The 25,672-nt window shown below is 41.0% G+C and overlaps 1 long non-coding RNA gene and 1 pseudogene across 2 annotated transcripts; one reads left to right on the top strand and one right to left on the bottom strand.

Annotated features, from left to right (window-relative positions):
- The first annotated feature begins 2,198 nt into the window (after positions 1–2,198).
- On the top strand, positions 2,199–13,101 carry LOC140689110 (uncharacterized). 2 transcript variants are annotated; one of them, XR_012063988.1, is made up of 3 exons: positions 2,199–2,338; positions 8,197–8,303; positions 12,939–13,101. It is a non-coding gene; the product is annotated as an uncharacterized lncRNA (long non-coding RNA). The 2 variants fall into 2 exon arrangements; XR_012063989.1 differs by lacking the exon at positions 12,939–13,101 and adding an exon at positions 9,562–9,857.
- A 1,828-nt stretch (positions 13,102–14,929) lies between these two features.
- Positions 14,930–25,672, bottom strand: part of LOC102530747 (basigin-like) — a 110,208-nt pseudogene continuing 99,465 nt past the window's right edge.

Raw genomic sequence — 25,672 nt, 5'->3', positions numbered from 1 at the left:
AACCCTCTTTGAAAAAACAGTATTTGGACAAAGAACTGAAGGAGGTGAGAGTGTAAGCTGGGCAGCTGTCTAGAGGAGAGGTACTCTGGGCAGAAGGAACTGAAAGTGCAAAGGCACTGAGGTGGGGAGGGCCTGGCTGGTTTGAGGAACAGCAGGAGACCAACTGGGCAGGAGCAGAGTTTATGTAAGACAGCACTGAGGGAGTGACATCAGAAAAGTAAAAGGGACCAGACTGTAGGGTCTTGTAAGCATCTAAGGATTTTACTCTGATGAGATGGGAAGCTAATCAAGCATTTTTGAGAACAATTAGTGTTCTTTCTAAAAAATAGAAACTACTTCATATTTCAGGAGGAAGGTATTTATGCAGGGAAATTCGCGTTTACAAACTCACCAGCTGGCTGGAGTAATGAAGATCAGAGAAGGCTGCTGTCGACTAGTTGTAGATTTGTTACTAATTTTCAGAAAGTGGGGAAGAAACAGCTGAGAAAATACCAGCACAGAAGCAGGTGATTCAAAGAAAAATCCCTGAGGATCCCGCAAAGTCTCATGTCTATCTCTGTGATGCTAGAGGGAAAATACTATGGCTTCTGCTTCTAGCCCACCTTCCAAATCTCTGGTAATTTTCTCCCATTGTTGGCATTTGATCTAGAACTCCTGTGGCAGGAATTCTGGGAGATGAAGTTTCGAGGCTGTCAGCTTCCAGGATACAGGAGAGGGTGTAAAAAGGAAGAAGAGTGCTAATGAGCCAATAGACAATTCAGCTCAAGTCACATAATCAGACTTTTATTTTCAAAGCATCACTCCGGCTTCAGTGTTGAGAACAGTCTGAAAGACTGAAAGCATGGAAGCTGGGAGATTAGTTAGAAGATTGTTGTAATAATCCATGCAACAGAAAATAGAGACTTGGACCAGGATATTGACAGTAGTGGGATAAATGGCCATATCCTGGTAATTGAAGGTCAAACAACTGGATTTTCTGAGATATTGGATATAAGCTAGACAGAAAACTAGAAGTTAAGGACAACCCCATTTTTGACCTGAGGATCTGGAAGGATAGTGTTTCAATTAACTGAGATCAGGAAGATAGCAGATGAACAGGTTGGAAGGAGGGGGGCAATCAGAAACTGGAGTTAGCTCAGTACTTTCTAAACTTGAGCTTGCGTCAGAATCCCCCAGAGGCCTTGTGAAAACACAGATGGCAGTGCCTCATCTCAAAAATCTCTGATTTAGATGCAACGGTGTATGGGACTGTTTCCTTAATTTCTCCTTCTGATACTTCATTGTTAGTGTATAGAAATGCAACAGATTTCTGTGTATTAGTTTTGTATCCTGCAACCTTACCAAATGCACTAATGAGCTCTAGTCATTCTCTGGTGGAATCTTTAGGATTTAGTAGTCTGGAGTAGGGACTGAGAATTCTTTTTCTAGAAAGTTCTTAGGTGACGCTGTTGCTGCTGGGCCAGGAGCCACAGTTTGAGAACCACAGTTTTAAAGAATTGATGAGCATCAGAACTTCTACAGATTTTTTTTAAAAAGGTGTATGGAGAGAAAATTAATCTACCAAAAATTATTTTTATCTTGCTTTTAATAAAATGCAAATATAACAGTGTGGTGTTGTCTTTGAATATCTGAGCAGTAACACCACTCATTGGTTAACCAGTCTTCTAAATGTGGGCCTTTATGCCTCAGATACATTACCAATGAGTAAATGATTCTACTGTCTTTTAGACTGAGAAAGAAGACTTATTTACATATGTTTTGCTTCAGAATTTTTATATTTTCTCTTTCAAGCAAGTGTAAAAACTAAAAGATTAGGAAAAAATTACAACATAGTTTTCAACAATAAAATAGCGCTGGTGATAGCTACACAGTTCGCATTTTACATCATTGAATCCAGACAAAATTTCTTTTTGGAAGATGTTACCATTCCCTCTTTAATGGTGAAGAAATTGATTTTCAAAGAGGTTAAATAATGTGCCTGAATTCACGTAGCTGTTAAGCTTTATACTCTGAATTCATCCATAGGTCAGGCTGATTTTAAAGTCATGGGCTGTCTCCATTGTTTCCCAAGCTTATCCGATGAGACAATTACTTGGAGTGGTTGTTAAACACACAGAATTCTAAGCCCGCCCTAGCCCTAAAGATCCAGAATTTCCAAGGAAGGGTTGTAAAAATCTGTGATGTTCAACAAGCACCAGGTGACTCCTAGCATAGGCAAGCTCAGGAGCAGGGCAGCCCTCTCTCTCTAGAATGCCCAGGATTGATGTGTACAGACATGGAGAGAAGACACAGAAACTTCTACATTTTATCTCAGTCTTGGAGTATTAATTTTAAAAAGGTAATTACTAAGATGTGTTTATTACTAGTTCTATTATAGTTTTTTCCCTTCCAACAGTTTTTTGGTAGGGCTAGACATTTCTGTATTCAAAATAACTATTCTAGTTTTTCTTACACTATTAATTTTTGTTTTTTATCTGTGTTGCTCAGGAAATATAAATGCTGTGATACCAGAATAGCACAGACCGCAAATCCTGTAGATGAATTTAAATTTTAAAAGAGTATATTTACTATTAAGGGAAGAGAAAATCAGTTTAAATAATCACATCTTTCATGAAGCTCATGGAATTTTTTGATAAACATTGAGCAAATATTGTACCAAAATTATAACTCCTCAATGCTGGAAGGCTAGACCGATCAAAGAAGTTCCTGGTCTACAGAGGAAAATTAATTTCTCAATTCTAAATTTACTTCTTTCTTCTCTGTATAAGACAATCATGTTCAGACTGAAAAGGATAAAGTTAATATCGGTAATCCCAAAAGGGGTGAAAAAAACCACCAAAAATCCTGATATTCTAAATAAGTTAAAGCCACTTGTTTTAAACAAGGGAAGAGGGAACATATATTGGTGGTGATACTTGATGCTTGGAAATATTCCAGAATATTTAAGCTACATACATATTATTTTAATTTTCAAATAAGGGAGTATAAAATGGGAGTATGGATTATACAAAACATATACCAGTGAGTTGGATGTTAAAATCTGAGCAGATTTCAACAATAAATCCTAAAGGAATAGATTAAAAAAAAAAGATCATTAGATGGGTCAGTAGTGTCTAAAACTGGTTTCTAAGACTATTTAAGTAAAAGTAACCCTTTTATTGTGGTAAAAATACTTAACATGAAATCTGCCCTCTTAAACTTTATATAATACAGTGTTGTTAAGCAGAGGCACTATTTTGTACAACTGACCCCTAGAACTTACTCAACTTGCATAAATGTCACCACCTGCAGCTCAGTGTCACAGGTGATCTGCCATAAGTAGTTGGTGCCCATCTTCATGGAGCTGCACATTCATCTCGCCCAGACCTATGTGAAACTGAAGGGGGAGACTGATGGGTGGGGGCTGGAGGAGCAGACTGCCCTATAGGAGCATCAGGCTCACAGAGTGAGTTCACAAATCCACCCCAACACGCACGAGCTGCAGTGGCACCCAACACCCTCAGGAACTTCAGAGCTGCTGCTTCACTCCACCTTCCATGCATCACACAACTTCCCTCACCAGAAGCCAAACAGTTCAGGAATTCTGAAAATTAGTTCCAGCTTAGCTCATCTGAACCGTACAAACTCATCATAGTCTACCCCTCATTTAGTTAGAAGTTCTTTATTTAGAAGTAAATAAACCTCTTTTAACCTTATTTAACTTCTAAACAAATAGCACAATTGTGCTTAAACCTAACATGATGCTGGGCTGCCCTCCATACAACTGAAGACATGCAAACTCTCTCAATAAAAAATAATACACAGATGTCTCTTCATCCATTTTTGGGCAATGCCCTTTCCTCTTCCAGCTAAATGTCCCACTTGAATATCCTGTAACTTAAATACTGAGATGATCAACATAATTTATGTTAAATGGCAGGGGGGTGAGCGATGGGGAAGAAAAGAATTAGTTAATATATAACCTGATATATTCATCTCAATATAAGGAAATAATACTCAAAATCTGTGCCTATCCATCCTTCCCAACTGCACTCAAACTATGAGAAATGGGTCCTGTTTACACTGTAAGTTGTAATATTCATTTGAATTACAATTATTTGTTTATGAATCTCCTTCCCCAGAAGATTGTGAGCTTCTTTGTGACAGAAACTATATATGGTCCATTGCTGTATCCATAGTAACTAGCACAATGTCTGACAAGTGTTCGATATATATCTGATGAACCCTGCAGTTCTGCAATTTTATTATTAATTAAGTATCACATTCTTACAGTATTTCTCAATGAATAAAACACTGCTAACATAGGGCTTTTAGGTCTTTGACTATCAGAATAAGACAGAAAAGATGAGTGATAAAGGCCAGAATATGGAAATTGGAGGATAGAAACATTGAATTGTCCATGTTCTGTGAGTTGAGGAGCCCATGAACCCAACCAGTAAAAAAGTAGCTGTTTTCTTAAGAGACAGTGGAGTACAGGTGAGAAAAAACACCAAAAACACTAGGAATCAGAATACTCAAATTCTAGCCTCAGCTCCCAGTTTAATTCATTGAGTGACCTTAAAAAATTTACTTAACATCTCTGGTATTCAGTTCCATCTAGATAAAGAGAAATCGAGGCCCAGAATCTCTCAGATCTTTTCCAACTATAATCCTGTTATATTTACTACAGTCTGTTTTTTACCTTCCTAGTCTTAAATGTTTTGCTTTTAGAACTCTCCAAATTAGACCAAAACACCTGATCACCAGAAGTCACTCATCCTTACTTAGCTTAGAATGAATGCTTTGATTAGAATATCTGGTTCTCTAGTCAGTCTGGAAGTAAGAAGATACAGTAGGCTTCAAATATTAAGGCAAAGTAGAATAACTGAATTGAACTGACACAGATCCCAATGTATCCCATCCCAAGTCTGGCTAGACAGAGTTTCACAGCACATAGAACTATGGAGGTCTAGGGACCACGGTTGCAACAAGCAGACCCTAGGTGACCAGGAAATATCTTAAAGCTGTAAAGAGGAAAGCAGATCCTTGTGAAGTTCTCCAGCAAGACCTCTGGCCCTAGATTTCCTGAAGTATATGCAAATAGGTGATAAAAAAGACAGGTTGGAGACAATGAGATACTAGACAGAAGTAGTTGCCAAAAGATAGTGCCAGGAAGAACCACCAAAATGGAGTCTCTATTACGTATCAGGTTTTGTTCTGACCTTTACAGGGATAATATCTCCTAATCCTCCCAACATCTCAATTAAGTTGGAATTGGAATCCCTTTTATAGATGAGGAAATAAAAGTTAAATAACTTGCTCAGTATAGGGACCACCACTTTTACCAATCACTGACAAAGAAGCCAATAATTTTTTCAATCAACTTAAGATCCACTGGAATGAAGATAAAAATAACAAGTCTTTGTAGCAAACTCCTGGACACCGCTTTCTCCCAGGGTCCTAGCTCACTCCTATCAATAGCTCCCTAGGATAAGACTTTCTTCTGTTGGTCACCAAAATGTCTCCTTAGGTAGTTATAGCCTGTAATTAAGCCTTAGATACAAACGTGGCCAATACAATTTGACAACATAGTAGTTTGGCTTTAGCTTTCAAGGCTTTATTTAAAATAAAAGATGTGATTGTCACTTGGCATAATTTTCAGGGATAAATAAATTATTTTTCCTGAGTATGGGGTGATGGCTAACCTTTGTCTATCTGGACTCAAATTTATAAGGACTTCAGTGGTCTAACCCACCCCTAGACACAAGTCATTTTTGACATGATTAGACTTCAGGCCCTTGCCTGCCTGGCCATTACCATGAAGAACAGGTATTTGCATATGTGTGTGTGCACATATGTGTATATGTGTGTGTCATGTGTTCGAAATGCAAGCATGACTGCAGGATCACATTCATTTTAGAAGTTAAATTACTTAAATTTTTATACATCCTCTATGAATCTCTGCCTCTAAACAAATGTCCATTCATTTAGGACGGGAAGAATCTACTCTTGCTGCACCTCTGAAACTAGGTTGTATTTCTTCAGACTAACATGAAGATTCTTTAACAACACAGTGGAAGTCTACATAAAAGTTACATTCAATTTATAAACACTTTTTGCTTTTGAGTTTTTAGTATCACATCCATTGTAAAATAGAATAATACCTAGACAGGTAATAAAAACTACACAGTGGAAGAAAAGGACAAAGCATGTTCTCAACAGACAAAGTAGGATATGAAGTTGTGAAGACGAGAAAATAACATAAACAGAAGACAAAAAATGGCACAAGAGAGATCATAAAAAAACAAAAGGAATGCCTTCATAAGCATTAATCAGATAAGGATACCATGATCAAATAGAAAAAAAAACAGTCTAAAACCAAAAGTTAGTCTGGAATGAAGTTTTCCACTAGGAAAAAGGGAGCTTAAGGATTTTCTAGGACTTTGAAGGCCTGGCCCTGTCACATGGCTGGAGGGACAGGAAGTACCCCAGATCCCTGCCCCTGCACTCTGAAACTTTCCAATGAGAGTAGCAATCTAAAATATTACACATTTCAACCAATGTTATAAACTTCTGCCTCACGAGAGTTGTTCACAAATAAGTCCTCTAACAGGAAAAACTCACCATGAATCTTTCTTGCAGGCAGTGCACATTTTAATGAATGCTAACATGTTTGCAAACATAATGAAAATAGTATTTCCCACAGAGCAGTGTGAGATTATTTGAATAAAATATCTGCCTTTGGACATGAGTCTCTGCCGATGATCGCGGTAGGATCTGTGCTTTATTTGTGGATTAGAAGCCACAGTGCAGTATGGACATGTGCTTTATGAGGACTGGCTGTGGAAACCTCTCACCCGCTGACATCTGCCCAGACTGCCACTGATTTTAAATCTCTGCATCTGAATTTTAGGAGCTAAAACTTTGGCAATGCTAAAGAGCCATGTCTCTAAATGAGAAAGTCTCAGGAGGAGATGAAATTCAATACCAGAATTTCAAATATTTTATCATTGTAGAACAGAAACCGACACAAGAAAAGGAATACAATGAAAATGGCTGGATCACAGGACCCCAACAAACTGAAAAATGGTGGCATTTCAATTATAATGGAAGTACTACACCCGTGGGAAGGATTAACACATGTCTCATAGGCATTTGCTTTGATTGGAAGATACTTTCTTCATTCTCAGGGAGCAGGTTCTAGGTTCTATGGCTCTAATGCTGTATAAGACTGTGTGTTTGCTAAATGAATGTAGAAATCTAGGGGTATTTGTTTCTGCTAAAAACTGTTTCAGACAGCAGTTCATACTCAGTACGCAGTGACACAGCCACAACTAAAGGGCAAAATAGTCTGAAAAGTGTAGTCCAGTGATGTGCTTAGAGGGTTTGTTGAACCCACAACACAGTCCTTGCTACACCCAATTAATTTGGGACAAATTCTTTGTATGTTTTAGGGGAACTTGAACTGATCTAGAGTATGTGCATATTAGTAAGAAATAACAGTAATATATCTGATGATAGACATCAGATTTTGAATACTTTCAACTAATCCTTTGATTCTCCAAAATTAGAATAAATTGGAGTACAGTGACAACACATAATGTAATATATTCACTCAGGGCCCAAACCATGCCCATCTTGCTATCCACTATAGCCTGACAACACCTCATCTGGTAAGTATATGCTCAAGAAATATTTCTTGTATGGACATAAGAAACTTCCACGTTAGCCTCAAATTCAAAGGGGTGGGGTAAACTCCCATCACTTAGAGGCCAAGAAATTGTTTCTGGGAAACCAAGACCTGCTTCTTTGGCTTGAGGGAAGCATAAAACTGACTTCCACATCTTCTATACGTCACGGGTCCCTGTGCTTCCTAGAAACAGACAAACCCTAGTCTCATGACCTGAGCCCAGCGGTCTTCAACCCATCCTCCTAAGCAAGGACAGGTAGCTGGAGCATGGGCTCTGGAGCCAGACATCAGAATCTGAATCTGACTTTATTGATTTCTATCATGAAACCTGAGGCAATATGGTTAACTTCACTCTGGTTCAATTTCTCCATCCATAAATTTGGGATAACAGAACCCTCTCCACGTTATTTGCAGAAGTATGAAAATAATTAATTAATCGATGTAAAAGCACTTACCAGAGAGCCTGTCCAGTAGTGAGCATGTAGTAACTCTTCGCTGTCCGTGATGGCATGGACATGTCTTTGCAGAGGCTGAGGCTGAATCAGTATTGGGGCTGCCCCATCTGCGGTTTCTGATATTCACAGATACCTTTGTCAGATTTGCCGTGCTTTCAGATTTACGACTTGCATTTAAGGTAAATACTCCTCTTTAACATTTGATATCCATGGTTGTAGGAATGAAAACTAAAGTTTAGAGAGCATTTCCTATTTTCCACACAGTTTGCGTGCACTTCCTTACTGATATTTAGGGAAGTTTAAATATTTGCTACAAGTATCATAGTAGAATATGAGAGCTTTAACTTGAAGGTAGAGAATCTCATACTAGAAACTGTACGTTTTTCAAGGATTGGGCAGCGTGATTTTCTCCAGGTTCTTGGAACAGAGAGATACAGCACATTGTCTTCTGTGTCCCCCACAGTACCACCCAATGCACACAGGCATAGAGCACCATCTCCTTAAATATCTGTAAAATTGATGGATACATGGGTGGCTGGGTAGGTGGATGGGCAGTAACCTGATATATGAACTGTGGCACGACATTCACCCTCCCAAACTTAGATACCAGTAAATTTCATCACAATAAATTCAATTTAAAAGCCCCTGAGTGTGATCAATGCAAGAACACAAAGGGAGTGTGTAGCATTAACAAAGAGGAGGCCATTCTAAAACAATTCGGAATGTTTTCACTTTCTTGGATTCCCTGACAGTGCAGCAGGCACTTGATTGCTAGGCACACCTATCTGTTGAATATTCACACTGACGGAGGGGGTAGCGATGCAGAAAATACATAACATCAGATAATCCAAAAGTCATTTATATTTGGCTCAGGAATGCTTTGCATAATAATTTTGCAGCTGATTGATCCTCTTGGGTTTGTTTGTGCGGATATTAAGGCAGTTTTCATTCTGAGAAAATACTGACGAGGGAAACAGTGGGGTGTACGGCTAAACATAAATGTAAGAAAATCATTCGTTCATTCATTTGTTCATTCATTTATGCAGAACCTGGATGAGAGTTTAGTTATGCCAGGCACAGTATTAGGTACTAAGGATAAAAAGAGAAATGAAGTATTTATAGGAGGGACATAAACAAACATAAATAAGAGTTAGCCATATGTCATTTTACTCCTCTGAATACAAATGATAATGTGTCCCAGACTCATCTTTCAATATACAAATACATTTATCCCAACTGAAACAAAAGTTAGCTTAGCTATAGATCTTTTAAATCTCAGGCTATAGTATTTATTCCCATAGAGAATTAATAATAATAGCAGACACATGTAATACTACTACGTTCTAGGACTGTTCTAAATGACTTACAGACAGTAACTAATTCAGCCTGACAAAAATACCTATGAAGGGTAGTATTAATACCAACCTCATCTTGCAGATGAGAAAACTGAGGCTCGGAAAATAACTTACCTAAGGCAACAAAGTTTGTAAGTGGCAGATCTGGGATTTGAATCTGGGCAACCTGGCTCCAGAACCGGTGTTCTTAATCACCACACTCTGCTGTCCTCTTCAATCAAAATGCCAAATTGAATGAGACCTAAAGAATATCAATGAGTAGAAAAAAAATTGAAATTAAATCCCTATTTTCACATCTACAAAAATTAAATTTAATTCATTAGACAACTTCAAACATCATATATGTCAAAAGACAACTATAAATAAATTTCTAAGAAAAATAAAACCTGATGAAAGAAGACATTTGCAAAATATGTCATAGAGAAATATTAGGATAACCTAAGAGGAAAGTGAGGAAATGGTACAAAGTGTTCCCAGAAGAAATTCATACGATCACTAAATCTTTAAAATGATGTTCACACTAACTAGTCATCAAGGAATAGCAAATGAAAAAAATCAAATTGGCAAAAATCTAAAAGTTCAACCTCACTGTGCATTGATCTGGATGTGGAGAAACAGGAACTCCCGTACACTGATGTTGAAAGTAGGGATGGGTAGAGCTGCTTTGGAGAGCAATTTGGCAGGATCTAGTAAAAGTACATGCCCTGTAACTCTTTATTTCCATTAACCTTGAGAGGAAATCTCACCAGAGAGAACCTCTTGAAAGAACACACATGCAAAGATGTTCATTGCAGCACTGTTTGTCATCATGAAAAATCTGAAAGAACTTTAAAATCAATCACCAGGGAAAGGAATAAATACAAGGAGATATCATTCCAACATGGGGACACTAAAACTGTAATAAAGTAATGAATTTGTGCTGTATCTATGTATCCAACATCTATGTATCTCAAGACAACAATATTGAATGGAAAAAAATGACAAAAGTTAAAAAGTCTGATACTGCACATTTGGAAAAACAGAAAAAAAAATTATGGATACAAATATACTTTTGGAAAAAATACTAAACAAGAGCTGGAAGGACACATGCCAAACTCACGAGAATCACTGAGACTGGATACAGGCCCCGGCAAATGGAATTGGATGATCAAAGGAAACTTCAACTTTGTCTTAGTTTTTCCATAAAAAGGCCCACACCAATACGACAACAACAACAACAACAACAACAGAAAGTTTAAAAATAATCAGTCTGGAGTGGAAGAAATCTGGTGATTTTAGCATTAACCTGTGTACGTTATATGTTTCATGTCGCTCTAAGACAAAGAATGAAGACAAGGACATTCTCTTGGGTGATGATGCTTTTATTTTAAATTTGTGAACTAATCTTCATCTACTAGATGGTGAGTGTTATTTTCCGCTTTTGATTATAATTGTTTATACGCAGGCCTTACTTCTTGTACTAGTCCAAGCTCTTTAAACACAGGATTCAGATTCATGTCAGTTTTGAAGTTCCTCTAATTCATACACACACACAGGCACATACACACACATACACTCATACACACACATCTGTACATATATATGCATGTACATGTGCACTTGTAACACACCTATTCCCACACATGTCATATGCTCACACCTTTACACAAAACGGAAAAAATCGTTTGCCGATCCTAGCATATTTTCAACATTTATGGAATGAACAAAGAGTTTGGATATACCACTCTCTCTTTGAGTAACTTGACTTGGATGTTTGTTCTGCTACAGCAAAGGTAGTTTTGGTAAAAATGGGGCAACAGGTGGCTAACCAATCCTGTCTCATTCAGTCAAATCATCTCTTTCAGGGGTTTTAAAATGTTTTTATCAAGTCCTTTTTTTTTTTCAAATGGCATCTTACTTTGAAGAATAAACAAATAAAACATAATAGCAGTGCTCTGGCTGAACCGGAGAAGCACGTCCATACTGTTCCCTAAGACATGCATCCCACAATTCTGGAAAAAGTTCCAGAAAATGCTTATGATGCAACAGAGCAGTGTGTAAAATATCCCTGGAGTTCAAGTGAAAACAGCATTGTGTTCCAATGCACTGTTAGCAAATGGCCAGTGTAAGCAGTGTTGATATTTCCCTGTGTCTTTAGCTGCTCTCTGCATTAACTTGGCCTTCCTCTCAGCCCCACCCTCTCTCTCCTTTGAAACCATTGTCTCCTTGACATGAAAAATGTACTTCAGAAAGCCTAATGGCTAATTACATCAAAGGGAAGAAAGTCCAAACCTCAAACAAGGAATGATTAACTGCATAAGCTTTAACGGAAGTTATCACACCCTCGAAACTACTCCTCTTCTTTAATAAAAATGTTTCCAGTAATTTATTTTCTGACAAAGTTTGTGTTCTCTGCCCAGGAGTGACTCCTGTTTTGTTCACTCCAGGGTTGTACCCTATCTAGGGCTGGCCCTGACCATGGGTAAAGCAAGCAGCCACCTACGTAATATGATTTATGCAAATACAGCACATTGAGGGAATAGATACCAGGCCTCGGGGGAGAGGAAATCCTGCTTGCTTCAATGGTGTCCCCCAGGTTGCGTTCCAAGATGTCTTAGTAGGTTTGCATGATATGCAAAAAATAATGACAGGGGAGGTTGTTCTCTGATCAAATAATGATGCGACAATTCTGGATTAGACAAAAGTACTGGTTTAATTATCAACAGAGATTTTAATACTCTGTTTTCTCAAAAACAGGTACAAGGAAAGATTACATACTCATGTGTTTTCCTTCTAAAAGTTCCTTGAAAGTAAAGACTGTCTGTGATAGTCAATGGTATATCCTCAACACCCTGTAATGTGACAGAATTCAGTAATGTTTCTGAGTAAACTAGTGAATCACTGGCCACCACCGTTGTGAAAATACTTTACACCTACACAACGGCTTGAGTCCTTTCATAAGCTGTGTCTCAACGGTGCCGCAAAAGAATCCCACAGAGATGCAAGATAAGAGTAAAAATCTGTACCCCACACATTCAAACAAGTATGAAAAAAGAGAAAAAGGGAAGAAACTGCCATTTTTGCAGATGTGCTATGTTCCTCTACTACCACTGTGTGGGTCTACTGGGTGGTCGCTACGTGTCAAGTTCCCGATACACATCCTCTCATTTTATCCTCACAACAGTCCTGTGAAGTGCCTATTACAGATGAGGAAATTGAGGGTTCCGAGGTAAAAAAATTCGTCCGAAGACACACAGGGCGGCAATGGAAGCACTAGGGACAGGACCTGTGTCTTCTGATCCTTGATCTGGTTTAATTGGAATATTCCTTTCAAAATCATGAGAAGAGTATTGGGAGTAAAGAAGCAAAACAATCTTTGAACAAACATGAGACAATCTTGTCTAAAATACCATACATACCTTCGGGCACTTTGTCATTTTTCTCTCTCTATTTTATTTATGCATTCTTTGAAATTTTCAGATTCAGCTGGAGATGGTTCACCTTAGAGTCCATGGGATGAGAACAGTCTGAAAGAATTAGGATGTATGAATTTGAAAAGATGGTGGCTGAGAAGAGCCGTGACTGATAAATCAGCAATACAGATTTCTTTACTACATTCCGAAATACTCTAAAATAAAGTCATGTAAATTCAGATACAATACAGCGGTGTTAAAATGTAAAGTGATGATGCCTGAGAGTAAATGCTTTAAGGTCATCATGTTATGGAAGATAAAAATAGCAGACAGTCATAGGCTGCTTCCTATTTGCTAGACTGTACTAAACATTTTTCAGCGATCATCTAAATTTAACCTTAAAACAACCTTGTAAGAGACATACTTTGTATACGCTCTTTATACAGATGAGGAAGCCAAAGGGGTTAATTAACTTGGCTGTGATGACACAGGTAGTAAGTAGTGGAGCCAGAAAACAATCATGAAACTCCCTTTCACACTAAATTTAATCAGCACTTAATTCTAACAGGCTCTGATGCATATAATCTCCTCTGTTCCTAACGTCAGCCCTGTGCAGTAAGCAAGTAGGTATTATTACCCCACTTCACAGATGAGGAACTTGAGGCTGCATCCAGGGCAAGATCACAGAGCTAGGAGTGAGAAGAACCAGAGCAGATCCAAGTCCCCAGACTCTTAGCTCATTGCTTTTTCTATTTCACATTCTTCACCAAACACCGAACAACAGGGGTCTTGTGAGTGAGGCCACACACACACTGTCCCAGGTCTCTCTACTCATACAAGAGTCAAATGAACCTACCTGTGACCTTGGGGACATTACTCAGTGCCCAGCACAACCTCCTCTCATCTCCTGCCCAGAAGAGCAATCCCTTTGGGGTTAAGCAATGCAAGTGGGACTACAATGGCAGCAGATCATTGTTGAAACACACATTTCCCCTCAGAAATGAACAAGGCTTCCATGCTCTCCTCAGGACTTCTTCTGGAAGCTCAGGTTACTTATCCTGATGGTGGGGTAGCCATTCCAACCAAAAGGAAGAACCAGCTCTAACCACATGGAATCCAAGGACACACAGGTGTGGACTCTCAAAATAGCAATTGCCAATTACCACAACTGTGTCTTCTTCACTGAATGTAAGTGATAGTTTCAACTAGAATCAAAACAATCAATACTAGAAAGGTCAGGAATATATAAAGATGTCCCCCTGGAGGAGATTCTGCCAGCACCCACCCCCAACAGAGTCACACTCCTTCCCATAGCTTTTCCATCCCCGTAAGCTCTGCCCTGACTTTAGTGACTTCTCTTCCAGCATCCACATCCATCTTGCTTCTTCAGAGGACCTCCCGCCTTGCACTGCTGGAGCCATTTTGTCCACAAGACCCGAGGATGGGTCCTGGGTGAACTTTAGGCAGTGACTGACTAACGCAAGAGTAAGGCAACCCAGCTCCCTTCCATCAGACTGGGACAGTTTAGAAGCAAACTCTGCACTCCAGGATGTCTTTGCGGCATTGGGCAAAAATCACCCTCCACTGGTCTTTGCTAGAAATCACACTCTTGAGTGTCTTCTCCCCCGCCTCCTCCCTGACTCTACCAGTTTTCTCTGGCAGCACTTGCCTAGCCACTCATTTGCATACAAATCCTCAGCTCGGGGTCTGCCTCTGGGAAACAAGGCCACCAAAGACATTAACGTAGCATGGGCATGAGAAGACAAAATAAAAGCCAATGGGCTCTGTTCCCTTCAGGCAGCATGACAGCATGATTGTATGAATGGTGTACACAGTCCACAGCTGGAAAGAAATGTAACAGGACCTGGATTTGGCCCCTGGATTTGCCTTAATTATCACATTACTCTTCTCTCCTTACAGATCTTAGAAAAGATCCCATTTACTCCACTGTATCACTTTATCCACTTGTTTACTTTCATCTCACCTTTAACTAAAACGTCTTTTTCTAGAGACAGAAAAGATTTTCAACTTTATTAAAATTTTGCATTAGTGAATTGTCTATGCTCCAGAGCCTTCATTCAACAAGCATTTATAAACAAATACCAGTGCTAGGCCCTACAAGAAAGAGAAGAAAAAGACACAAGTAGTTCCTATCCTCAAAAAAACCAACACCATTGCTCTATAAAAGATGATTCTGGTCCTCTGGCGAGATGGTAGCAAGGTGGAGACCAGAATCTAGGTGTCAAAATTTTCAGTCTAGTGCTCTCTTAAGCTTTCTAATTTCTCATGATCCAACCTGTTTGCTTTATAGGGTTTTCCTAAATGGACTGACAATGTGAATAGCCACAGTGGAGGTGTGAGAAGATGGGTGTACAAAGTGTTACAGGTTAGGCCACCACCGGATTTCATGGCCGACACTGGATTAGAGTGTGCAGGGTGAGGAGGGAAAAGAGGTCAAAACTGACACTCAGGATGGCTAGGGCCCATGAATAGATGGTGGTGGCTTTTCTTGAGACAGTGAATACCAAAGCAGATTGTCTAGAAGGGGGTCGGGGAGGTAAGGGGGAAATGAGTTTGGTTCTGAATGTGTTAAGTCTGAAGTGTTTATGGGATATCTAGCCAAAGAAAGTAACACAAACGTAGGTTATAGGGGTCTGAAGCTTAGGAAGAGATCTGGTGTTTTAAAGGTCAAGAAAGAAAGATGGTCTCCCAGGGAGACTCTGCAAAGTGAGAAGGGATTCTGTGGACAGAACCCTCAAGGAGTAAGGGTATTCAAAGAAAGGGCAGAGGAAGATGAGACTGTTAGTGACCCTGAGAAGGAGTGGCCAGAGAGGGAGGGGGACATCTGTCAGGTGTGGTGTTCTGAAGAAGGAGAGTGGAGAAGGAGAGTGTGGTCAGTTACATCAACTGCCGTTGAGAACTCAGTAGACAAATTTTGAAATGTGTTCATATCAACATATAATGAACACCTACAAATCCTGGTCACTCCACAACCCAGCACCCTAACCATGTATGTTGCAAAAGCAAGTATCTGGCATTGTTTTCCAGAATCCTTGGCAAGGGTCTTAGAAAATAGGCAAAACTCTTCACAACCACTATCTGACATCCCTGAGCTCCTAATCTTCTTCCTTTCTCCTGGAGCTAGCCTCACTGTTACAAATGTTCTCCAAATAAAATCAGTTTACCATACATCTTTTTCTTCTTCCATAGGAGACTATAATTCCCTGTAAATTTGGATCTAAATCCTTGAACTCTGCATGTTGACCGCTAGAGACAGCATGGGTAAAATCATGAAAAATGGTGACCAGCATACAGCAAATGCTTAATAAATGTTAGCTGAGTAAGGGTCTTTTAACAGTTGGGATAGTCAAGATTCTCTTTTCTTGTCTCAAAATATTTTGTGTGTCTGGAAGAGGTTGTTAATAACCTCCAGAGCTGTGTGTGATGTGTGGGTATGGGTGTACACACATGAACGTGTGACACATCTATGCCTTTTATGACAACCAGCAACACGGAACAGTTACTGACTAGGAGAATTGAGCTATGAATGATACAGCAGAGAGGAAACCTGAAAGAACACAGTTTTAAATGCAAGGTCTGAGTGTTGATTGACATACTTTGTACGATAGTAAAATCTGGCAGGTGCATTAACTTGCATTCCTCTGATCTGTACACATCCACACTTGTCTTCTTAGGGTACTTGGTAATAAGCTTCTTTAAAGATCCCTGAGTAAGCACTGAAGATAATATCTGAAGTATGTAGCACTCAGTCCTTTTAGAATGGCTTTTTCCTGCTCCTTTCGTTTTCTTAAGAAAATGTCAGTTTAATCATTTCCTAATGCTTTGATAATGTGTTTCTTTACATAGCTGTAGAACACTCACTTCACTGTTTTAAAAGCATAAATGTAGATGTAAAAGTGCCAGTTAAATGAGATTACTTTTTCCTAATGAAATAACCACAGAGGAGTTTAAAGTTTCCTAAACTTACATGACATTTTCAGAGCAAATAATAAAGTCCTAGTCCTCCAATGTGTCTCTTATTTGATAGATTAACATTTCAATAGCATTCCTTGCTGGAATATAATCAATTATTGGAAAAAAGGGAATTCATTTTTCTGAGGCAATCTGTCATATTAATTAGGTGGGCCTCCCTCCAGGTAAGTGGGGACTTCAGCAACGTGGGACAATAAAAGGAGAACATGGGACCAGATAAGATGGGAAGCTGTTATCACTGACCCTGGTGTGGGCCTGACCCCAGCAGACGCATCCGGACTTCAGCAAGCTCAGACTTGGTGGAGACAGGTGCCAGTATAACACATCTAACACATTAATTGAGGAACAAATGTTAAGAGGCCAGGTGGCAGAAACTCACAATTGAGAGGTCACCATGCTTTTGCTCAGTCTCTCCTTGAACTTCATCTCAGTGGGGAGCCAACTTCTTACACTGGAGACAGAAGCCCAGTCTTCTGAAGGCTGGGACAACATGGCAGGATCAGAAGCAGAAGGAGAGAGGTGGACAAAAGGGGGCAAGTTGCTTGGATGAGGCCCAGTTCGGTGCAGCAGCGGCCCAGGGGGTCAGTATGAAAAATGGTGGGGTCATGGTCCAGACCCTATTCAAGACAGAGATCTGGCAAGGGCCAGAGAAAGTGCCAATTTCTTGGTGAAGCAAGTTGAAGTTCAGGGTAGGGTTATGAAAATTTACCAATTCTAAACCTGACTTGTCACCTGAGTTGAACCCCCATGGCTGGGATCAGTGGGAGCTCTGGGCACTCAGGGCTCACCCCAGCACTTTAGATTGAGAGACAGTATTAGGTGAAACTTATGCTAGCCTCCAACAAATACTGGGCCAAAATGTTAAAATGCTCCCAGTGCTGGTAGGATTGGGCTCGGAAATGGGACAGGGCAAAGCCTGCTACGGAAAGTGGACAGGAGTGAGGAAGACAGGCACTCATGTTCTCCTGTATTTTTACATGAACCCCAGAAACCCCCGCCCCACCAGAAGAACATCTTTGCCACTAAGATGAGAGAGAGAGAGAGAGAGAGAGAGAGAAAGCTGAATTAACACAGGGTCTTCCATATTGTTGAATCCATAACCAGGTTAAAATAGTTAAGCCATAGTACTTACAATACTCAGAGGTATTACAATTCAGTTTATTGCAATAACTGGATCTCTAAGAAAAGCTCATTTTAATGTCTTTCTTGTAACTAATGATACAGGTAATATTGTCTCTCTTATAAGCCACTGAAATATAGGAGTGTGGCCGCTTACCCCAGGTCTGAATTTCAGAAGGGACAATGGAAACATTTGCTCCTCTAACTGGCCTTTGGAATGCTCATGGAAACCCTCAGGACTTCCTGGGGATAAAAGATAATATAATTACAGCTAAGGTTTTCTACTCCCCCAAATTTAAACAGCCAAATAAGCCTTAACTTTCACCTTACTACCTCTCTCTCCCTATCAAGAATGAACAACTGGATTCTGAGTGTTTACGCTTCATGTGGTGACGATGGCCATCTCCCAGAGAAGGCTATTTTCTTTTACCTTCTGTCTGGATTGGTTTTCTAAAAGTATCTCTTCTAAAAGATGTGGTCTTGCATTCGAGTACAGCGGCTGGTAGCCACAACCAGTTGACCTACATGTGATCATCTTCCTCATCTTTTCTGGGCTAGATATTCCATTTTCCCTCCAGAGCCACTCTTCACTCTCCTCCAGCCTGCTGTGTGCCCCAGGCCCCTGACATCTGTGAACCACATTGACATCCTGCCTTTCTTTCTGGCTTCCAGATGGGTTCAGCCAGTGAGAGGCACTAGAAGGAGGTCAGAGGGGAAAAGGAGAGAGGGGTTTGGTGTTGACTGCCCTGGCTCCGGCTGTGCGGAGCTCTGGTGGCCGGCGGCTGCCTTCCTGCAGGGAAGACCACAGCTCCTGCTAAACAGCCCTGTCCTCTTGCTCCTTCATCCCTAAGGGGTGGGAGCAGCTCCTGGTCTGGGCTAATCCCAGAGTGTTTCCTGTCTGGTTTCCCTTGACCCTGCCTATAACTTTGAAAATGGTTCCTTCACTAAACTCTTGTTAATCACCCTCTGAGTGTACCAATTGTCTCCTGCCAGGCTCCTGAATGACACAGCCTCTTCTGTCTGTTTCTTTCGTGGTTTCCCAACACAGGGAACACGGGATATGCTGACGAACCACCATCACAAAAGGGAGATGCATCTCTTTCCTGGGTCTCCTAAAAGGCTTGCAAGGCAGTCAGTTGCAACTGAGGGTTAAAATGGAACCTGAGGATTATCTGTGGGTTTCAATTATCCTCGTTACCCTCATTCTATCTTGCACAGAGAATTGGGAATTGGCTATGTCAAGACTAAGTTGACACACATCACAGAGGCTATGTGGCAGGCTATCTGCTCATTAAGAGTTTCTCAGTGAGTGTGTCCCACTGATCTTCCACTTCTCGTAAAGCTTTTGATGTGGGTTTAATCCTAAGTTCTGACAGAGAAAGGGCCTCACATCTACAGTCCTAAATGTAATCTTCACATGACTGTCAAAAATCCAACTATTTGTCCCTAGGCTTAAAGTGCCGGCTCCAAAGAAGGTCAAGAATTCTCCCTAGGAGCATCTACAACGTTCAAGCATGTACAGTACTTACCATCTTCCTTTTATCTGGCGCTCTCCTACAATCTCATGTTAATTTTGGTATCGTATTTCCATCAGCCCAATCTGTGCTGAGCACATTCTGGAAACGCAGTTCTTATTTTCTTTGTAAAATCACAAGTCTACCTGTTGGGCTATGGAAACCCTGACAGGCTGAATTCGAACCCAAGAAATGTAACGAACCATTCACTTTAATGAAAGTCACCTTCTTCCAGTAATTTTCACATGCATCTCTTAAAGTCATTTCTTATTTCCATCCTCAATAGCTTATGATTTGATGTAAGGAGCAAGATAAAGAAATAAAATCTTGTAACAAGCAATAAATTGCAAGTCTTTCATTATTAATTACCAAGGAAATAAAATGTGTCTCCACACATGGCGTCATCTCTCCACACGTAGAATAGTTTTGGCTTGTTTTTTTAAAACTTTTGGTCAAGAAACTATGTAAATCATGGCTTTCATACTACATATCTTAGAAGTCATAAGAGTTCAATCTTCAGTTGCTTTAAGAACTGGAGTCTCCTTGACATTGAGAATTTCTCTAGAAATACAGCGGTAGATAGCATCACCATCACCGATTAATTTTCCCTAATAATGTTTCTGTGAGATGAGTAGCTGCTTTTCCTGATTTAGAGAGGGTTGGTAACTTGGCCAGATTGTGTTCTGTGATTTCACTAGAAGGTCTGTACTTTTTATCTCCACGCTTATATTCAGTTCCTGATTCACTTTCGTCCTCTCCTCTTTTAAACAGCTAAACTGGAGGTTAAGGCAAATTGTGTCATTTGTTTGGCCCTAAAATGAGCTGGAATTGCCCAGGACCAGCTTCTTAAAAGTGTGGGCTTTGGGCTCAAGTCCTTGCTACGCGGCTAATTATGCTACAAGTTATGCAACCAGCACTTTGTTGCTTGACAGTTACACACACACCCTGGGCACATACAACCAGGAGCCCATTTAGAGCTCCCTAGTTCATCGCCTTTGTGTGAAATACGCTAACATGCACTAAAGAAGTGATGGCAGCTATGACTGCTATTATGATGACCATTCTTTAGGAATTCTGTGCACAGTTAACTGCTTCCAAGGAAGGTGATGCTGTTGATTTACATTATCCAGATGGTGAGATTTTCACCTCAAATAGGTGGAAGGGAAAACAGCCCCCACAGTTTCTATCTTTCTATCAAAGAGATATTACTTAAACGTTTTGTGGAGGAAGTTTGCAAAAAAAAACAAACAAGTGATTACAGCATCATGTAGGGCAGTGACCAAAGAATTGGGTTCAAGCCCCAGCTTTTGTCAATAAACCGTCTTTTAACCTTGAGCAGATCAATGAACTCTTTCGGGAGTCAGTTTTCTTCTCTGTTAAAAGAAGTTGGACTTTGGACTTGAATGAGTTCTGAGTTCACATTATGATTAATTAAATCTTATTATTATTTCAACATTATGATTCAACTCTTGGTGTCTATGGCATAACAATTAAACCCCTGGGCTTCAGGGTCTCTGCCAGAGTGTAAATTCTCACCCTGCCTCTCAGTCTCTGTGATTTGGGAGAGTGACTTACTTTCCAAGGCCTAAGTCTCTCATTAATAAAAGGGAGATTCAGTGGCATGCTGGAGCTGGTGTTCACGGACTCTGGAGAGGATTGTGCACAGCCCTTCACAACCTCATCTACATTGCCATCACCCTGGTAGCTGGAATAGGCTATGATGGGAAAATTTACACCACAGAAAGGGAAATTGGAAAAAGCCACAAACTGAGGCTCCTGCTTTCCTGGAGGGTCAGTTGTTAGATATTTACCAGCATGGCACTAGAGATGATGGGTATTTAATCATTTAATTTAATAAGGGGTGTTTTTTTCAGTATTATGGGAGATAATCCATGTAAATCATAAATAGCACCATTCTTCATCAATATTATGCTTTCCAAAAGTTTTATTCTTATTTTATTATAGGCTATACTCTATTTTTAAAGTTATAGGAAAATGTGATACTATTCTCACAAATCTTGCTGATCCTAAAAACAAGTCTAAGGCTCTACTAAAATTTTTATCAGCCTTACTTTTGCTCAGTTACTCTTTCCTAGTCTTCAAGGTTCCTTCTTTACATATATATAACAAAAGGTGTCCCAAACCTTCAGAGCACATATCTGCTTATAATTTTACACTCATTCCTTTTATTATTTACTTAACATCTATCTTCCCCACTAGACCGTGAGTTTCACAGACTAAGTTTATTTAGTTAATTATCATACCTTCAGTAACAAACACACTAGCTGGTATATACTTAGTTAAGGGGAAAAAACACAAATTATCACAAAGTAAACTGTGGTACATCCAGACAAGTGAATATTATTCAACACTAAAAAGAAATGAGCTCTCAAGCCATGAAAAGACATGGAAGAAACTTAAATGCACATTACTAAGTAAAAGAGGCTGTCATGAAAAGACTACATACTGTATGATTCCAAAGACATTCTGTGCAGCGTTGGTGGTATAGTGGTGAGCATAGCTGCTTTCCAATTATATGACATTCTGGAAAAGGCAAAACTATGGAGGCAGTAAAAAGATCAGTGGTTGCCAGGGGAAAGGCGGGGGATGAAGAGGCAAAACACAGTGGATTTTTAGGCAATAAAACTATTTTGTGTGATACCATAATTTTAGATACATGTCATTACAGATTCGTCAAAACCCACAGAACATACAATGCCAATGTAAACTGTGGACTTTGGGTGATAATGACGTGTCAGTCAGTTAATCAATTGTAGTGAATGGGCCACTCTGGTGGGGGAAAATAATGGGGGAGGCTCTGTGTGGGGGGGGGATGACAGGGGTACATGGGAAATCTCTATATTTTCCATTCAATTCTGCTGCAACCTAAATGGCTTTTAAAAGCAAGCCTAGGGAGAGTATACAGCTCAGTTACATGCTTAACATGCATAAGGTCCTGGGTTCAATCTCCAGTACCTCCCTAAAAAAATAATAACAAAAGTAAATTTTAAAAATGTTTAAATAAGTCTATTAAAAAGACAAACAAACAAATGAGTGCATGGATGGATGAATGAATGAATGAATGAATGAATGAATAGATTTTAGCCAAGTCTCTCATTCCAGTGGTCCCCATGGCACTTAAGGTAAAATCCAAGCTCATTTCCCTCCTACTTACTGAACTCCTGTGACCCTGACCCCACTTCTGGTCTTCAACACAACAATTCCTGCTTTACTTGCTCCAAGAAAATTCTTCCTCTAGATGCCATATGGCTGCCTTCCTCTGCCTTTCAGATAGTAACATTAATTTGTAGATCTCGACCTACAAAGTGGAGGCCACCCCGGCGGCCCAGCCCACATCACAAATCTCAACTCAAGTCATCCTGCACTTACGGGAAGTGCCTCACTGTCAAGGAAACTCAACACCAATCACAATCTTCCAACTCAGCTTTACCCAGAAAACAGAACCTGCTCGCCTCTTAGGAAAATCTCCCACCTCCTAGCCAATCATGTGGTTTCCACACTGCCTCCTATACTGCTCTAGAAAACTCACTGTTGCCCAAAATACCTCCAGAAAAGTTCTCCACTGCTTGTGAGACACTACTCCTCCAATCCATGGATTGTTCTTCTTTGAATAAAGGACATCAAACTCATTACTAAATCGTTTTAGTTTTGTCATTTGACATAGGTGTTGTGCCTCAAGTGTCACCTCCTAGAAGTCTTCTCTGAACATCAGATCAAAAATAGCTACCCCTCCCTCTGACTACTCAATTTAAAATACCTCCGTTCCATCCTGTTTATTTTATTTATAGCATTACACTATGCCAAATAATCTTAATTACATATTTCTTCTCTTTTCTTACTGTCTTACCTACTAGACGGTAAATTCCATTAAAGCAGGGACTTGCTTAGTCTTCTTCACTGCCGTACACCCAGCATCTAGTCACCAGGCACCTGGCATTTAGTAGGTGTTCAGTAAATAGTTGTTGAATGAATAAATAAATGTGTTTCGCTGCTTTTTGGTCTCTTGAACTCTTTCCACACTTCCTTTATTTCTTCTCTTTTTTCCCCTTGTCCCCATAAAACTTAAATCTTCGTAGTGGCCACATTTATCTCGGCCTGTCACAGCAGCTCCTGCTCGGAGGTGGTGGGCCAGACCACCCACTCTTCAGGTGTGCAAACTGGGAGAGCAGCCAGGAAGATGCCCCGAGGGCGGCCGTGAGGTCAGAGCCGTCCGTCTGTCCCAAGCTAGATCACAGACCTGCAGTAACCCGACGCGCTGGCTTCCTACGGCAGGTGCTTGGCACTGAGCATGACCTGTCACCTTCCTGTGACCTTCCGCCAAGGGCAGGGACTTGGCCCCGGCCCCCGCATGGCCCAGCAGCCTCTGGAAGGGGAGCTGGGGTGGAAGCCCCATGAAAAGGCCCACCTTTCCTCCACACCTCACCCAGTGTCAGCCTAGGAGACCAATGGCCCAGGGGACACGAGGGGAGGAGTGGTGGGAGCAGCGGGGAGGACAGGCCAGGAGGCCAGGGGTCCAGTAAGGGCACAGGCAGGAGGCAGCAGGGATGGGCCAAGGGGGCAGCAGAGTCCTCACACAAAGGCCCCCTTACCCTGGGGGGCCTATGAAATGTCTACAGAAGAAAAGCAAAACCGCTAAAGAACAGAATTCTACACACAGAAAACCCTAGATTAGATTAAAAAAAAAAAAGCGGGAAGAGAAAACGTATGATTTGAATGCAGAATAGGGTTTGTTTTCTCTGGGTGGGTCTCCTTAAGAGGAAAGAGCGAGGGGCTGTGCAAACGCCGGGAAACGCTGGGCTCCTCCAACAGAGGCAGGGCGCCTGTGCAGACTCGTCCTCGCTGCCTCTCAGCCTGCTGCCTCTCAGCCTGCTGCCTCTGGCCAACCTTCTTACCTTTGTCATTCACCTGGTGCCCGCTGCTCTTCAGTGGAGCAGAGCCAATGTCCTCATCACCCAGGACCTCGTCCGGCTCCCGCCGCTTCTCGTAGAGGAAGATGACTGTGACCAGCACAAGCACCTCAGCCACCCACGCCCAGGAAGAGCCAGAGGGCAGCGAGACGCAGCTGCGCATGCGCAGTGTGATTACCGTCCGGCAGGTGTCCTGTGTGTCCAGGCAGGTGCAGCTGTACCTGCCGGGTCCGCCTCCAGGTCCAGGCTCGAGAGGTGCAGCTCCGTCTTGGACTCCAAGAAGACCATGACGAACTTGCTCTGAAAGCTGTTGGTTTCATCTTGTACCACAGCAAGTTGATGATGGGCGGAAAAGAGTCCGACTTGCAGCCCAGCACCACCATCTCCCCCTCGGTGGCGCGCTCCAACTTCACGGCCACGAAGTTGCGCGGTGGGAGGGCCTTCACTTCTGGGCAGGTCCCGCCAGCGTGCTCCAGGAGGAAGACGTCGGAGTACTGGCCCGAGCCATCGTCCGAGTCCACCTCGTACTCCGTCCTCAGGCCCGGCAGGGCGTCCTCCTTCAGCACCTTGGCCCCCTTCACGCCGTGGTGGCCCATGATCTGCGCTGTGATTCACGACGCAGAAGAGGCAGCGTGTCTTGGAGCCAACATCACCTATAGAAGCCCAGATCCTGCTCCCTTCCCCAGAGCCGCCCTGGGCGCCCAGTACCACGAGCCGCGCGGCCGCCAATTCCCACGCCCCACTGTTATATGAGTTTATTAAAATCAATCTTTCGTTGAAGGTTTTGCACCTTCTGAAGTCTTTTTTAACAAACCAATTTTATATTTAAAAAAAACCTTATAATAGAAACGTATACATGTTTCAAATGTTTTTTCATGTACAACTTTCGCAAATGCCTAAAAATCTTTTGTATATAAAGTCTAATCTAAGACAAGCACTTGGTTTCACCCCACTCTAAGTAGTAGTTGTACCCTTGAAAATAGAACTTTTTTGTTAATATAACCTGAAGTACATAGAGTAATGCAATTGGCTATTTGTTCTATTATGTTATTTGGACAAAGAGCTAATGTGTCTAGTATGTATTAGGCATTAGGATACAAAAACAAGGCAGTTCCTGCCCATAAGGGGTCTACAGTCTGAGGGAGGGGTTTCTATGCTAAATTTTTCTTCATAAATAAAATAGCAAATTTTTTCTTCTTTATCCCTTCCATTTGCATTTGTTTATATGCATATCTTCACACGAGTTT

This window comes from Vicugna pacos, chromosome 25, assembly GCF_048564905.1.
Source record: "Vicugna pacos chromosome 25, VicPac4, whole genome shotgun sequence".
Taxonomy (NCBI): Eukaryota; Metazoa; Chordata; class Mammalia; order Artiodactyla; family Camelidae; genus Vicugna; species Vicugna pacos.
The sequence above is the reverse complement of the archived record's forward strand: the minus strand, read 5'-3'. Positions and strand labels throughout refer to the sequence as shown.